This window comes from Rhinopithecus roxellana, chromosome 9 (genome assembly GCF_007565055.1).
Source record: "Rhinopithecus roxellana isolate Shanxi Qingling chromosome 9, ASM756505v1, whole genome shotgun sequence".
Taxonomy (NCBI): domain Eukaryota; kingdom Metazoa; phylum Chordata; class Mammalia; order Primates; family Cercopithecidae; genus Rhinopithecus; species Rhinopithecus roxellana.
In genome coordinates, this window is record NC_044557.1 from 133,640,398 (window position 1) to 133,654,805 (window position 14,408).

At 40.0% G+C, this 14,408-nt stretch overlaps 1 protein-coding gene across 4 annotated transcripts in view; it reads left to right on the forward strand.

The window, feature by feature from the left end:
• ARFGEF1 (ADP ribosylation factor guanine nucleotide exchange factor 1) overlaps positions 1–14,408 on the forward strand; it is a 143,347-nt gene that overhangs the window by 13,841 nt on the left and 115,098 nt on the right. The window contains exon 2 of one of the 4 annotated variants that reach the window (XM_030937814.1): positions 13,393–13,648. The exons of the other annotated variants lie outside the window; for them this stretch is intronic. The gene's annotated coding sequence lies outside the window, so the exon portion shown is untranslated. The remainder of the gene's footprint in view (positions 1–13,392; positions 13,649–14,408) is intronic. 4 annotated transcript variants of the gene reach the window in all.

Here is a 14,408-nt window from a genome sequence, read left to right on the forward strand (position 1 = left end):
CAAATGACCACTACATTGCAGAAATGAGGGAAAGTTCACTACATGATAGAACAGTAGATAGGTGGTAGTTTATTGCTAGATCCCAGAAGGAATAAAAAGCTAAAAGGATGAGAGAGAAGAGCTAAATATGGAGGACAGGGAACATAAGCCGTGTAACATATGGATAACTCATTTTCTGAAAGATAAAACAAAAACTAGAAATTGCTGGCAAAACAATAATCAAAGATACGCTGGAGAAAACTGCACTAAAAAGTACTTGTGTGTGCAAACTGCTATATTCTAGGAAGAAAAATACTCAATGTAAAAAGACTTACAAATCTCAGACTAGCAATATTTTTTAATATTAGTGATAAAAAATTAATCTTGTAAATATCCAGGCAGAGAAATAAGCTTCCAGAAGAATAGTTCAGTTTGTTAAGACTGTAAAGAATTAGCACCATCCATGGCTATTCAAGGAAAAAAAAAATTGTAAGAGTTTCATCCTAGGTAAATGTAATAGGAATTTGCTGGAAGTGATAAAACAGCAACTCTGCTAATAAACATAGGATTCTCTTTTATATCTTTTTTAAAAAAATGCCTTGGCCGGGCACGGTGGCTCAAGCCTGTAATCCCAGCGCTTTGGGAGGCCGAGACGGGCGGATCACGAGGTCAGGAGATCGAGACCATCCTGGCTAACACGGTGAAACCCCATCTCTACTAAAAAAAATACAAAAAACTAGCCGGGCGAGGTGGCGGGCGCCTGTAGTCCCAGCTACTTGGGAGGCTGAGGCAGGAGAATGGCGTAAACCCGGGAGGCGGAGCTTGCAGTGAGCTGAGATCCGGCCACTGCACTCCAGCCTAGGCGACAGAGCGAGACTCCGTCTCAAAAAAAAAAAGAAAGCCTTATCTCACCTCTCTGTCATCTTTTTCCCTTGTTGCCTTCTTTATCTCCCTCATCTCTCCACCCCTTTCTCTCACCCCCTCTATTTCAAATTCTTCTAGAATATTGTTAGAAAACAATGAGAAATGTGTTATAAAGATGTATGTACAAGTGTATTCATCATTATGCTGTTTTTAATTACTAAAATATGAAAATAACTCAGGTAGTCAACAATATAGGATTGATTAAATGATGTTAATACAAGGGAATGTTACAGAGTACTGTGTAGTGATGTGCTTGAAATATACTTATTGATATGGGAAGATGAATGATTGGAAAAAGCAGATTATATAATACTTTTCTTAGAACAAATATGTGTAGGTATACAGAGAAAAAGTGTTGCAAATACAAGGAAATTCTGACAAATATACCAAGTAACGCGTTTTACTGTCTTGTGGTAGAACTACAATAAAATATTTCATGGCATGGTTAGAAGTGTGTCATTGGGCCAGGTGCATTGGCTTAGACCTGTCATCCCAGCCCTTTGGGAGGTTGAGGTGGTTGGATCACCTGAAGTCAGGAGTTCGAGACCAACCTGGTCAACATGGTGAAACCCCATCTCTAGTAAAAATACAAAAAATTAGCCAAGCGTGGTGGCAGGCACCAGTAATTCCAGCTACTTGGGAGGCTGAGGCAGGATAATAGCTTGAACCTGGGAGGCGAAGGTTACAGTGAGCTGAGATCGCACCATTTGCACTCCAGCCTGGGCAACAAGAGCGAAACTCTGTCTCAAAAAAAAAAAAAAAAAAAAAGTATGTCATCCAGGAGTCTGTATGCTTCTGAAGAACTTCTACAAATGCAAAAATATTACCTGTTTATCTTCTTCCTCAAGCATGTGGTATTTAAATGTAGAATAAGAGGAAAAAGAAAACATACAGACAAGTGTAAGTAGTGGGCTTCTTATTGAAGTAGAAAAATAAAATCAAGGAAGAAGTTTGCTGACATCAAATATAGATGATTTAATAATAGTCATACTTATTTACTAGCAAGTCAACCTCGTAGTGAACACAGGGATAATTTAAATGTTTTTGATATTGCTTACAGTATGCCTAACTAGGGTATTAGAAATTGATTGTACTTTGGGCTTGATTACCCATTAGCTTGTAATAATAGGAAGGAAATTGTTTTGTTCTTCAATTCCTTTCTCACTTTGATTTCTCAAAATGAGGAAAGAATAACTGGCCTCATATAGGCTTTTGACTAGGAAATATTTATACAGTGAATCCTGACTTAATGTCATTGATATAGGTTCTTGGAAACCGTGACTTTAAGTGAAATGACATACAGCAGGTCCTTGAATAACATTGGTTAGTTAAACATGTCATTATAAGGTTGATTAGAAAAAAATGATTTTGTTATACATCATTTTGCTTAAAGTCACAATTTCCAAGAACAACAAGGTTAAGTGAGGACTTACTGTAATTTATGTCTTTGGTAATCTAAGTATTATATAAGAAATAAAAGTATTTTTGAGAGAACCTCATTGTTTACTGTTATTTTCTAAAACACAAGCCTTAGCTTCATCTCAAACTAAGCTAAGAAAGGTATATAAGGTTTCGGAAGATCTTGTTTTCATGTGTGTATCCTTTAAGGCCTCCTCAACACATCCAGAAAAGGTATGGAAAGCTAAGAGTACAGGTTGTTTTAATGTCTGTAGAAAGCCCAGTGTTAACCAGTATAGATTTACTCTTGCAGATACTTGGGATCCTTTCTAGAGATGGATACCAGGTTCTTTTCAATTATATGGAAACTGCCATTTATCAGTTAGTTATTTTCCTGTGTTTCATATTTGAGTCACAAAACAGTACTGTGAGTCATAGATGTTCTTTTTCTTATATTTCTCTTTTTATTATTTGAGATGGAGTTTCACTCTGTCGACCAGGCTGGAATACAGTGGCACGATCTCAGCTCACTGCACCCTCCACCTCCCAGGTTCAAGTGATACTCCCACCTCAGCCTCCTAAGTAGCTGGGACTACAGTTGTATGCCATCACGCCTGGATAATTTTTGTATTTTTACTAGAGAAGGGGTTTCACCATGTTGGCCAAGCTGGTCTTGAACTCCTGACCTCAAGTGATCTGCCTGCCTTGGCCTCCCAACATGCTGGGATTACAGGTGTGAGCCACTGTGCCCAGCCTTTTTCTTGTATTTCATATTCATAAGTGCTTTCCTGAAATCAGCTAAAATTTGTGCTCATTCCATTGTAACTTGATTAAAACTTTTTTAGTCCTGAGTAGATGCACTTCTGTCTTCCTTCCCTACTTTTCCCATTGGGAAATTTCTCTAAAATCTTCATAATAATTCAATATTTATTTATATTTAGTATTTATTTACAGATAACCTTTGGGAATATTAGACATACTAGTTATTCATACGTTGATACCGTCCTTAGATTTTTGGAGAGTACTTTCTTGCTTTCAACATCTGGCTGAGTTTTGTCCCATTGAGAGAATGGGAAACTTGACTGAAATAATGAGAGAGAATGGATTAATTTTGAAACATGGGACATTACGGGACATGGTAGGACTGGGACAGGCCTGATAGAGGCTCCTTTATGTAATATAAGGATAGCATGAGGTTGTGAGGACACAGAATAGATAGAAAGGTGCAGACTGGTGAGATGAGGAAGTATTAAAAACAACCTTTGCTTTGCCCTTAGGAATAATGTGTATTATTTAAACGGTGTAAGCACTCATTATAATTTGTTGATGATAGTTTAAGTATATCGGGGATGCCCATTAACCATTTTCTGTTAAAAAAAAAAAAAAAAAAAAGTGGGTTTTTCGCCCGGGCATGGTGACTTATGCCTGAAATCCCAGCACTTTGGGAGGCTGAGGTGGGTGGATCACCTGAGGTCAGCAGTTCAAGACCAGCCTGACCAACATGGAGAAATCCTCTATCTACTAAAAATACAAAATTAGCCAGATGTGGTGGTGCATACCTATAATCCCAGCTACTCGGGAGGCTTGAGGCAGGAGAATCGCTTGAACCCGGGAGGCGGAGGTTGCAGTGAGCCGAGACAGTGCCATTGTATTCTAGCCTGGGCAACAAGAGCGAAACTCGGTCTCAAAAAAAAAAAAAGTGGATTTTTTTCTCTGTGGCTCTTTGGGTTAACCTAATGTTTTGTATATTAAATTATGTTACTATGAACTCCAATTTTACCACAGGATTAAAAGCTAATAAAAATACTTTTTAGTCTTCACTATTTTATTTAACAAACATTTATTGAACATCTTAAGTGTGTCTTAAAATTATATTAGGTACTAGGAAAACTAGAGAACACACTCATACTTGGTTCCTACCTTCAACAGCTTATAATCTCTTGGGGGAAGACAGATTTGCAGTAAATAGATGTTACAATGGATAAATAAGTGCTATGGTAGACATATATGCAATTGATGGAAACCCAAAGGAAGAATAATTGAAAATTATTTTGAAATTTGAAAAATTGAAAATAATTTTCAGGAGGATTATTGGGGTGGGGTCATGGATCAGGAACAGCTTTATAGAGGAATCACTCTAGACTTTAGGCTTGGAAGATCACTAGATGAGTTTGCCTAGAATTATAGGAGCATGCTGTGGCAGAACTAATTGCATGAGCATAGAGAGGTTTAAGGAAGCATGTCTGCACTTAGGAACTGCAGGGAGTTCAGTATGACTGTGGGAATATAGTTTGGCAAAGAAAGCAGGGGTGAGATCATTGAAGACCTCTTTTTGTTTTGTTTTTTTTGAGATGGAGTTTTGCTCTGTTGCCAGTCTAGAGTGCAGTGGCACGATCCCGGCTCACTGCAACCTCTGCCTCCCATGTTCAAGGGCCCCACCTTCTGTTACAGACAGTAGAATGCCAAGCAAAGGAGTGAAATTGATGTTGCATTTCAGAGAAATCACTCTACTCTGATTGGCATATTAAAAACTAGGTTGTGGCTGGGCTCAGTGGCTCATGCCTGTAATCCCAGCACTTTGGGAGGCCGAGGCGGGTGGATCACGAGGTCAGGAGATCGAGACCATCCTGGCTGACATGGTGAAACCCTGTCTCTAGTAAAAATACAAAAAAATCAGCCAGGCGTAGTGGCAGGCACCTGTAGTCCCAGCTACTTGGGAGGCTGAGGCAGGAGAATGGCGTGAACCTGGGGAGTGGAGCTTGCAGTGAGCCGAGATTGCACCACTGCACTCCAGCCTGGGTGACAGAGCAAGACTCCGTCTCAAAAAAAAAAGTAGATTGCTAGGATTCAGAACTGCAGGCAGTGAAACTGTTAATATTAATAAACTGTTGCTTTAGCACAGGTTTGAAGAAACAAGGGTTTGAACCTGAGGCACTGAATATGGAAAGCTTAGATATCAGTAAATTAACAGGACTTCATAAATGTTTGGGTGTGAGGAATGAGAGAAAGGAAGGCATTTAGGATGATTCTGAGGTTTCTAATGACATGATTTTGAGAAGTTGGATCTGTTCACCAAAAATGGCAGTATGAGAAAATAAGCACATTCGACTTAAATGGTTTGATGAAAAAATGGATTTAATTATGGTTATATTGAGTTCGAATGCATGTGGGACACGTGAGTAAAGATGTTTGGTTGACAGTAGTTTATAACATGACAAAAGCCTAGTGGAGAGATCTGAGTTGTAGATCAAGGTTTAGGTGTTACCAACATATGTTACCCAGTTAGGTCTTTTGGAGAAAAAGGATGTATATTAAGTTATCTGGTAAATTTACTCTGTCATATATTGCTTTTTTGTTATTGTTGTTGTCGAGATGAAGTGTTGCTCTGTCACCCAGACTGGAGTGCTGTGGCACGATATCTGCTCACTGCAACCTCCACCTCCTGGGTTCAAGCAATTCTCCTGCCTCAGTCTCCCGAGTAGCTGGGATTACAAGCGTCTGCCACCATGCCTGGCTAATTTTTGTATTTTTAGGGGAGATGGGGTTTCACCATGTTGGCCAGGCTGGTCTCAAACTCTTGACCTCAGGTTATCCACCCCTTCTCAAAGTACTGGGATTACAGGCGTGAGCCACCATGCCTGGCATTTATTGCTTTCTTTAGAAAACATTTAAGTATATATTTGTTCCCAGTTTTATTCTAAGCCTGGTGAATGTAAAGATAAGATATAAAATATAGTCTTTGCTTTTAAGGAGCAGATTGAAGGAAATGAATACATAAAATAATTTCAATATGCTAAGGTAAGTAGTGATAGTAATAATTGGAGGAAGCTATGGGAATAGAGAAACATAATTATCTTAGCCTGGAAGTGCAGGAGAAGACTTTTTGGTGAAGATAGACTTTTGTTTTTGTTTTTAAGAGACAGGGTCTCACTTTGTTGCCCAGGCTAGAGAGCAGCAGTGCAGTCATAACTCACAGCAGCCTCAAACTCCTGAGCTGAAGTGATTCTGCTACCTTAGCCTGCCTCCCTAGTAACTAGGACTATAGTCACATGCCACCATGCCTGGCTAATTTTTTCTTTAACGTTTTGTAGAGGTGGGGTCTCTCTGTATTGCCCAGGCTGATCTTGAACTCCTGGCCTCAAACAGCCATCCCCACTGGGCCTCCCAAAGTGTTGGGATTATAGGCATGAGCCACTATGCCTGGCTGATAACAGCTATTTATTCTAGAAGGATGAATGGATTTTAGCCAGGAAAAGATAGATGGGAAAAGTGTTCTGGGGAAGAAGGAGCATCATTAGCTAAGGCATGAATAGCTGAATAAACCCAAAGTGTGAGAGAGTTACCTAGAAGGTTGGCATTTTAAGAGACTTAAGTGTACAGCAGGAATGGTAGGAGATGAGGCTCATGGAAAGTGTTATAGGTAAGGATGGTTGGAAAACCACTGAAAGGGGTTTTAGTTGAGATTGACAGAACATATGACTGAGGCAACCTTGAAAGGTACCTGTTGGACATACTGGTGGTGGGGTGGAATTCAGGCAGAGGACACCATTTGAGCAAAAGCCTAGAGGTGTGAAATGGCAAATCTTTACAGGGGATTTACAGTGTTCCTTTACAATTGGAGTGTGGAGTGCAAGGAAGGGCATGCAGAGAGATGAGAGTGGTAGGCAGGAACCAAATCATGGAGGCTTTTGGGTGCCATGCTGAAGAGCTTTATCTTGTCATGATCACTCTGGCACTATGTAGAAGACGGATTAGAGCCAGTAGGCCCAATGAGAGATGAAGCCCTGACCCGAAGTTAAAGTGGCCGAAAGAATGGAGAAATTAAAATTAAGGCATTAAAACAGAAGTTCTCATCCTTGGCTATCCAAATACACTAAGATCACCCATGGAGCTTCTTAAAAATACAACCAACTACGTCACATTACTGGAGATCCTGCTTCACTAAGTTGGAGTATGGATGTAGGCAACCTATTTTGCTTTTTATTTTTGTTTTTTACATTAACATACAGTAAATTTGACTTTCTTTTTTACTGTACCGTTCCGTGAATTTTAACACACGTGAAGATTTGTGTAACCTCTATCACAGCTGGGATACAGAATAGTTTTAGCACTCCCAAAAACCCCCTCATGCTTATAGTCACACCATTTCTCACATACCTAACCCCTGGCAACCACCGATCTGTTCTCTGTTGTCATTTTAAGAATGTCATAAATATGGAATGAATATGGAATGATACAGTATGAAGGCTTTTGAGACTGGCTTTTTTCACTCAGCATGCATTTAAGATTTATCCAAGTTGTTGCATGTATTAGTAGTCTTGTTTCTTTTTTTGTTTGGTTTTTTTGAGACGGAGTCTCACTCTGTTGCCCAGGTGGAAGTGCCATAGTGCGATCTGCTCATTACAACCTCCTCTTCCTGGGTTCAAGCGTCAGCCTCCCGTGTAGCCGGATTACAGGCGCCTGCCACAACGCTTGGCTAATTTTTGTACTTTTAGTAGAGACAGGGTTTCACCATGTTGGCCAGCCTGACCTGGCCTCAAACTCCTGACCTCAGGTAATCCACCCACCTCGGCCTCCCAAAGTGCTGGAATTACAGGCATGAGCCACCGTGCCCGACTCTGTTTCTTTTTTACTGCTGAGTGTATGGATGTCGTGTAGTTTGTTTAACACTCATTGAAGGGCATTTGAGTTGTTTCCAGTTTTAGCAGTATGACTAGAGCTGCTATAAATAATCATGGACAGATTTTTACATGAACTTAAGTTTTCATGTTTGTCTAGGGTAGATACCCAGAAGTGGGATTGCTGGGTCATGTGGTAAGTATATGTTTAACTTCATGAGAAACTTACAAACTGTTTTCTTAAAGTGGCTATGCTATTGTACATTTCTACCAGCAGTGTATTTGAGTTCTAGTTGCTCCATATCCTTACCAACTCTTGGGAGTGTCAGTATTTTTAAAATTTAACCATGTTAATAGGTGTGTAGCATTACATCATTGTGGTTTTCATTTGTATTTTCTTAATGGCTAATTGTGTTGAGCACCGGTTTTTTTTTTTTTTTTTTTTTGAGACAGCGTTTCGCTCTTTGGCCCAGGCTGGAGCGCAGTGGTGCGATCTTGGCTCACTGCAACCTCTGCCACCCCAGGTTCAAGCGATTCTCTTGCCTCAGCCTCCCAAGTAGCTGGGATTATAGGCGCCTGCCACCAGGCCCAGCTAATTTTTGTATTTTTAGTAGAGGCGGGGTTTTGCTCTGTTGGCCAGGCTGGTCTTGAAATCCTTACTTCAGGTGATCCACCTGCCTGGGCCTCCCAAAGTGCTAGGATTACAGGTGTGAGCTACTGCGCCCAGTCTGAGCATCTTTTTTTATGTTTATTTGCCACGCACATATCCTCTTTGGTGAATGTCTAAGTCATTTGCACATTAAAAAATGTGGTTGTATTTTTACTGTTGAGTTTTAAGAGTTTTTAAAGTATATATTCTAGATATAAGTCTTTGCCAGATAAACAATTTGCACATATTTTCTGTAGCTTACCTTTTATTCTCAACATTGTCTTTCACAGAGCAATCATTTTAATCTTGATAAATCCATTTTATTTTTTTCTTTTATGTCACATGCTTTTGGTATTGTAGCTGAGAACTTTGCCTAATCCAAACTCACAGAGAGTTTCTCCTGTGTTTTCCAAAAGTTTCATAGTTTTTTGTTTTACATTTAGATCTGTCATCCATTTAAGTTAATTTTTGTATAAGGTGGGAGTTTTAGGTCAAGACTTACTTTTTTTTTTTTTTTTTTTTTTTTGCAAATGGGTGTCTAATTCCAACACTATTTGTTGAAAAGATTATCCTTTCTCCATTGAATTGCACTTGTACTTTTGTCAAAAGTTAATCATCTATACCTCTGTGGGTCTGCATCTGGACTCTATTCCATTGATCTGTGTTTCTTTAATACTACATTGTTTTGATTATTATAATTTTAAATTCTTATAATTGGAGATAGGGATTTCTCCCAAGTTATTCTTCTTTATTAGTATTATTTTGTCTATCCTAACCTTTCCTAGCAAATTTTAGAATTGGTTTATGTGCAGAAAATCCTGTTAGAATTTTGATTGGCAGTGGATTAAATCTGTAGATAATTTTGGGAAAATGTTACTGTTTTTATACTTTCAGTCCATGAACATGATATATTTATTGTTTTTTAGTTCTTTGATTTTTTTGTCAGCATTTCTTTCAGTATATATTTTATATGTGTTTTGTTAAGTTCATACTTAAGAATTTTATTTTGTGGGGAGCTATTGTGAGTATTTTTGTTTTGTTTTGTTCTGTTTTGAGACAGGTTCTTGTTCTGTTGCCCAGGCAGTGCCATGACTCCAGCTCACTGCAGCCATCACCTTCTGAGCTCAAGTGGTCCGTCCTCCTGCCTCGGCCTCCCAAGTAGCTGGGACTACATACATGCACCACCCTGTCTAATTTTTAAACTTTTTTGTAGAGATGGAGGTCTTACTGTATTGCTCGAGCTGGTCTTGAATTCCTGGACTCAAGCCATCTTTTTGCCTCAGCTTCCCAAAGTGCAGGGATTATAGGTGTGAACCATTGCACCTGGCTGTAAATAGTATTTTTTTAAAACTTTGGGTTTCATTGCTAATATATAGAAATATGATTGAGTTTTGCATGTTGCAGCCTTCCTAAATTCATTTATGAGTTCTTAGAGTTTTTTTTCTTCTTCAAGATTTCTTGGGATTTTTTACTTAACTAATCATGTAATCTGTGAATAAGAGCTATTGTATTTCTCTCTAACCTATATACCTTTATTTACTTATTTACACTGTCTGGGATGTTCAGTACAAAGTTGAATAGAAATGATGAGAGGGTTTCCACACCCAACCAGCTCTTGGTTTTGTGTGGTTACTGTTTATCATTCTCCTCTATTGCTGGGTTACTGAGAGTTTTTAAAATCATGAATGGATGCTGAATTTTGTCAAATTATTTTTCTGTATCAATTGAAATGATCATGTGATTTTTTTCTTCTTTAGCCTATTTCTATGGTAGATTATATGGGTTGACTTTTTTTTTTTTTTTTTTTTTTTGAAACGGAGTCTTGCTCTGTCACCCAGGCTGGAGTGCAGTGGCACAATCTCAGTTCACTGCAAGCTCCGCCTCCTGGGTTCAAGCAATTCTTGTGCCTCCGCCTCCCAAGTAACTGGGACTACAGTCAAGTGCCACTATGCCTGGCTAATTTTTATATTTTTAATAGTTTCACCATATTGGACGGGTCTCAAACTCCTGACCTCAGATGATGTGCCTGCCTCGGCCTCCCAAAGTGCTGGGATTACAGGTGTAAGCCACCACTCCCGACCTTTTTTTTTTTGTTTTGTTTTTGGTATTAGTTTTGTGTCTTTAGAATAAACCCCAGTGGGTCATGGTATTTAGTTCTTTTTATAGCATGCTGGATTCTAGTTAGTATTTGATTGATGATTTTTGCATCTATATTCATGAGTGATATTCGTCTGCATTTTTCTGTACTGCCTTTGTTCAGTGCAGTTCTGATGCTAACTACATCATAATTTGGTTCTGGAGTTGAGTCATATTTCACAGGTTAAAGGCATAGTCCTTGGCAAAACTGTTTTCACTTCAGATACCAACTATATGCTTGAGAGTTTCCAGACCACCTGCACTTCTGACCAACTGGCTACAAATTCAGGGGTTTCTGTTAGCTCCTTGCGTTAAGTAGAGCAACTCACAGAACTGAGGAAAGTGCTATTTCAGGATTGTGGTTTTGTTATAAAGGACACAAATTAGGATAATTCAAAAGAAGAGAACTACAGGATGAGTTTGGAAGAGCCCCAGACACAAAGCTTTTGTGTCCTCAGAATGCTTTACCCTCCCAGCTCATCGATGCGTACCACTAACCAGGAAAGCTCACCCAAGCTTTGGGTGTCCAGAGTTTTTGTTGGGGTGGCATTACACAGGAATTATTGAGTCATTGGTCACATGATTGAATCTGAACTGCAGCCCCCTCCCCTCTTTGGAGATGGGGCTGAGATCATGTGGTTCAAAGCCCAAACTTTACTCACATAGTTGGTCTTTCACTAATCCCTATCCTGAAACCATCAGAGGGGTTTACCATGAATAATAAAGATGCTCCTATCAGGAAGTTTCAAGGGTTTAGAGGCTCCCTCCCTGAACCAGGGACAAAGACCAACAAGATTCTTAATGATACAACAGTCCAGGCTGGGAATGGTTGCTCATGCCTGTAATCCCAGAACTTTGGGAGGTCGAGGAGGGCAGATCACTTGAGCCCAGGAGCTCAGGACCAGCCTGAGCAACATGGCAAAACCCTGTCTCTACAAAAAATACAAAAATTAGCTGGGTATGGTGGCGCATACCTGTGTCCTAGCTACTCGGGAGGCTGAGGTGGGAGGATCATGGAGCCTGGGGAGGTTTAGGCTGCAGTGAGCTGTGATTGCACCACTGCACTCCAGCCTGGGCAACAGAGTGAGACCCTGTCTCAGAAAAAAACCAAAAAGAATTATACAACAGTCCAGTTTTATTATCAAGATAATATTGGCCTTGGGAAAGCAACTGAGATGTGTTTTATCCCTTAATATTTTCTAGAGGAGATTGTACAGAATTGATATAAATTCTTTTATAAACATGGTAGAATTCTCAGGTGAAACCATCTGGTCCAAGATATTTCACTTTTGGTAGTTTTTAAACTATGAATTCAGTGTCTTTAATAGTTACAGAACTATTCAAATGATCTATTTCATATTGGAAGAAATGTGGTAGCTTGTGCTTCTTGAGGAATTGGTCTGTTCATCTCAGTTCTCAGATTTATGTATGTAGAATTGTTTGTACCTAGTCCCTCTTAATGTCTGCAGTGTTTGTAGTGATACCGTGCTTTATTTTTTCCTTTCTCTTGCTGGAGTTTCAATTTTATTGATCTTATCAATCAGCTTTTTAAATAGATTTTTCCTATTTTTCTATTTTCAGTTTTGTTGATTTCTGCTGTTGTATTTATTATTTTTCCTTTTTTTCTGCTTGTTTTGGGTTTATTCTGTGCTTCTTTTCCTAGTTTCTTAAGGTGGGAGCTTAGATTTTTGACTTTTTTCTAATGTAGTATTAAGTGCTGTAAGGATGCTTTAGCTGTATCCCATAAAATGTTATATTTTTATTTTTATTGAGTTCCATGTATTTTTAAAAAATTTCCCTTAAGACTTCCTCCTGACCCATGGATTATTTAGAAGTGTGTTGTTTAATTTCCAAGTGTTTGGAAATATTAGTTTTTCTCCATGATTCCTATTTTTATTTCATTTTGGTAGAGAACACATTCTGGGCTGCTCTGCCTATGGAGTAGCCATTTTTTTATTCCTTTACTTTCTTAATAAACTTGCTTTCACTTTACTCGGAAAAAGAAGAACACACTCTGTGTGATCTCAGTTCTTTTAACTTTGTTGAGATTTGTTTTGTGGCCCAGAATATGGACTGTCTTGGTGAATGTTCTGTGGACATTTAAAAATAATGTGTGTCTGTCTGTTATTGAGTGGAGTATTCTATAAATTTATACCCTGCCGACTGATGGTGTTGTTCAGTTCTGTATCCTTAGTGATTTTTTTTGTCTAGTAGTTGTATTGTTGTAAGAGGGATGTTTAATTCTTCAGCTATAATAGCAGATTTGTCTGTTTGTCCTTTCAGTTCTATCCATTTCAATTTCATGTTATTTTGAAGCTCTTTGTTATATACACATTTAAGATTACTATGTATTCTTGATGTATTTGACCCTTCTATCATTGTGTAATATCCTTTGTTCTGGTCACTTTTTGTTTTCAGTTCTACTTTATCTGATATTAATATAGCCATGCCTGCTTTCTTTTGATATCTTTTTCCATCTGTTTACTTCCATCCTACTATATTACATAGGTGTGTGGGTATGTGTGTTTTCTTTCTTAAGAGACGGTCTTGCTCTGTTGCCTAGGTTGGAGTGCAGTGGTGTGATCATAGCTTGCTCAAGCAGTCCCCCTGCCTCAGCCTCCTGAGTAGCTGACACTACAGGCACATGCCACCATGCCCACCCCGCTAATTTTTAAATTTTTTTTATAGAGTTGGGGTCCTGCTATGTTTCCCCGACTGCTTTTGAACTCCTGGGCTTAAAGATTTTGGGATCATGGAGGACAGGAGCCAGGACTAGATTGCAGCTCCGGACAGAGCAGCATGCGGAGGCTTGCCTTGTGAGTTTTAGCTCCAGATCGACTGCAAGAACAAACCAGCAATCCTGGGAGGACCCACAGACCCCCTGAAGGAAGTAGACTGCTTCTGCAGGACCCGGGAGATCCCCCCGCCCTGCCCGCCAAATACTGTGAGTGCCCCAACTGCAGAAGTGGGAAAGGGAGACCCTCCTCTCCTGAACACACACCCCCACTGGAGATGCTGAAGGTCTGTTTGCGGGAGAAGTTTCTGACTTTACCTGGAGCTGAGTCAAGTTGGTTGAGCCAAGTGAAATACAGGGGTAGAGGAAGCAGCAGAAAGGCCCTGAGAGCTTGCTAGGTCCCCAAGCAGCCCATTCCTGTCTGGCACCACAGGGATCCATCGAGGCTGGCCAGAGGAGCAGGGGCTAAAACTCCACTGGGAGAAGGAATTCTCTAGCTGAATTTTGTAACAGTTTGAATGAGAAGCCTCCTGGTCAGAACTCAGGGGAGGGTTTGAATCCATCTGTGCTTGTAGACTTCACAGTCAGGGGAAGAACTAAAGCCCTTTTCTTTGGCAGCTGGGAGGCAGAAAGCCTCAGGCAAGTTTTTAAGCTCCTTTTGCCCTCCACCTGTAAACAGACTTGGGGCTGTTGCAGGGGAGCAAGGTGGGAATGAGACTGACCCTTCGGTTTTTGTGGGAACTGGGTGAGACTTGTGACTGCCAGCTTTCCCCCACTTCGCTGATAACCTGGATGTCTCAGCAGAGGCAGCCATAATCTCCTAGACACACAACTCCGGTGACCTGGGAATCTCACTCCCATTCCCTCCCCGCCCCAGCCACAGCAAGACCCACCCAAGAAGAGTCTGAGCTCAGACCTGCCTTGCCCCTCCTCCACCTGATGGTCCTTCCCTACCCACCCTGATAGTGTA